The sequence below is a fragment of the Anomaloglossus baeobatrachus genome, chromosome 3 (assembly GCF_048569485.1).
Source record: "Anomaloglossus baeobatrachus isolate aAnoBae1 chromosome 3, aAnoBae1.hap1, whole genome shotgun sequence".
In the NCBI taxonomy this organism is placed as follows: domain Eukaryota; kingdom Metazoa; phylum Chordata; class Amphibia; order Anura; family Aromobatidae; genus Anomaloglossus; species Anomaloglossus baeobatrachus.
The window spans coordinates 662,367,555-662,370,186 of record NC_134355.1 but is presented as its reverse complement, the minus strand read 5'-3'; positions in this window follow the sequence as shown (position 1 = coordinate 662,370,186).

Sequence of the window (2,632 nt, the reverse complement as noted above, 5' to 3'; positions counted from 1 at the left end):
GGGCCAGGACAGGAGTGTGATTCCACCCATGAAAATAGACAAACAGGGGAAACCAAAACTCTGTTACACAAGAGGCACACACAGGGGTATAAGATAACAAGAGATTAGAAGGAAAACAAGCAGGGTGGAAACAACAACAAGACAACGGGTAATTTAATACCAAGCACAAAGCAACTCTTTCTACAGCAAGTCTGGGACACCACAACTTACAGACCAACACAGCATAAACTATAGTTGGAGTAGAAAGAAGATTTCCACCAGCCTAAAAATGATAGGAGCAGAAGGGATTGGCTTCCTTACAATATATGATCAAACAAGCCTAAAGAACAGACTAGCAAAGGTTAACTCTTGCTAGCCTGTCTGTTAATAAGCATATTGCAGATCGACGCCCAAGTCTGCCTGAATTGATCAGAAAGACCAGTTAAACCATCTGAGAAAGTGTCAGACTCTACAATGTTAACAGTGCCTGACGCCACCTTGACAGTGGGCAAGTTTTGTGCAAAACTCTGTGTGAAATTATCCAAGATTTTCCAAGCCATAGTAAGTCCCACTCCCTCCTAATAAACCACTACAAAGCGCCACAATGACTCCAGCTCTCTCTAAAGGCAGAGAGCATGGCCATATAACAATGACCGCAGCAGTAACATCAGTCAGGTTAGTTGTTGTCACAGCCTGAGGTTCCCATGGCTCTCCACCGGTGACCACAGGTAATCTTACCTCAGGCAACCTTCTGAGGTGAAGTCACTGAGGTCTCCTGAGGTCAGTTTACCTGCAGTCACAGGTGGAGGGCCGTGAGAAGCTCCCGCTGTAACCGCACTAACCTGAATGACGTCACCACTCATGGCATGGCTCAGTCTCTGCCTGATCTCACAGGGGGGCGGTCATTGTTCTATGACCACACTTTGTGCATTTAGATGTTGCAGATTTGGAATAGTCACGGGACCTTGTGTGGATTACGTCAGACCTGGGTGTTTTGGGGCTATTAAATTGTGAAAGAGAGTGGGTTTTTTTGTATTATAATTCAAATAAAGGATATTTTGGTGTTTGTATTTATTTCTTTTCACTTGCAGATTAGTAATGGGTGGTCTCATAGTTGTCCCCCATTACTAGTTTAGGGGTTAGTGGCAGCTGTGGGCTGCCATTAACCCCTTATTACGCTGATTGCCACTGCACCAGGGCAATTGGGAAGAGCAGGGTAAAGCTCAAGGATTGTCACATCTAACGGATGCAACAATCCTGGATGGCTGCAAGCTGCTATTTTTATGCTGGGGGCCAAAAAAACATGGGTGTCCTCAGACTGAGAATACCAGTCCCCAGCTGTCAGGCTTTATCATAGTTGGGTATTAAAATTGGTGGGGACCGCACGCCATTTTTTAAATTATTTATTTAAATAATTTTGAGAAAAAGCTGCATGCGGTTCCTCTTATTTTGATACCTAGCCAAGCACATGGTAGCCTGTAGCCATTGGGCTTTTCTGTGCTGGTATCAACATATAGGGGGACTGCTCTGCATTTTTGTATTTATTTATGTATTTATTTATTTATTTTACACCCATTATAACGCTGTAAGGGAGGGTGGGGGTGCGATCTGACTGCAGACAATCAGAGATGCCAGTGGGTGAGCAAAGCAATGAATATGTATGAGGGATAATTATCAGCCTCAGTACCAGCGTTACAGTCGCGGGGAGACCCAGTAAGTATTTCCTGATTTATTTCTTCCTTATGTTCTTTCTTTTGCAGGCCCCTACACCACTTGCAGCTCCCCTTCACTATTTTAAAACACATAAGGTTTGCCTCCCATTGAATTCAATGGGTTCGACTGGGATCGTCAGTAGGATCAGCAATCTGACCAGTGAACACAGGCGGGTTCAACAATTACGACCCGATCCGATCCTCAGAAGAATCGCTCATCTCTAATCATTATATATCATGCCATTTCCAATGGTTTCTGTAAGATGTAAGAAGAAAGGAGATAAGAACGTTAGCTTCTTATTAATATAATCATGAATCAACAGTTCAGCAAGATGGCAAGTTATTTTTTTTTTAAAGAACATGTACATCAGTAATATTAAACTGATAGTCATGCAGTAAGGCTCTCCTGCTCAGGTTGGTTGTTGTCACACAGTTTTTTGCACAAACTTTGTCGACTGTCACGGTGGAGTAGGGCTCTGTTCATATTGCAGATTCTGACACTCCACCTGATGGTTTTTCTTGTGTCTGGGATCAACACAGACAGACTCAGGAATCAACCTGCTGTGTGCTGATTCATAGGCAGGCAAGCAGGAGTTAATCTCTGCTGGTCTGCTTGCTTTTTTGTTTCTTTGATCACACCTATCACATCTGCTCCCCTCCTATTTATGCTGGTTGAATCTTTCCACCCATGCCAGCTATAGCTTGTGTATGTTGGTCTGTTAGGTGTTGTGTTCCAGATTTACTAGTGAAAGTTGTGCTTATTGCTTGGTACAGTTGTGGATTTTAACTCTGTTGTTTTGTACTTCATTGCTGCTCTTGGTTTTCCTTCTGAACCTCTTATTGTCTTACCCTGCGTGTGTGCATGCTATGTGACAGAGTTTTGGTTTTCCCTTGTCTGTCTTTATCTGTGGGTTTCATCACACTCCTGTCCCATCCCTCCC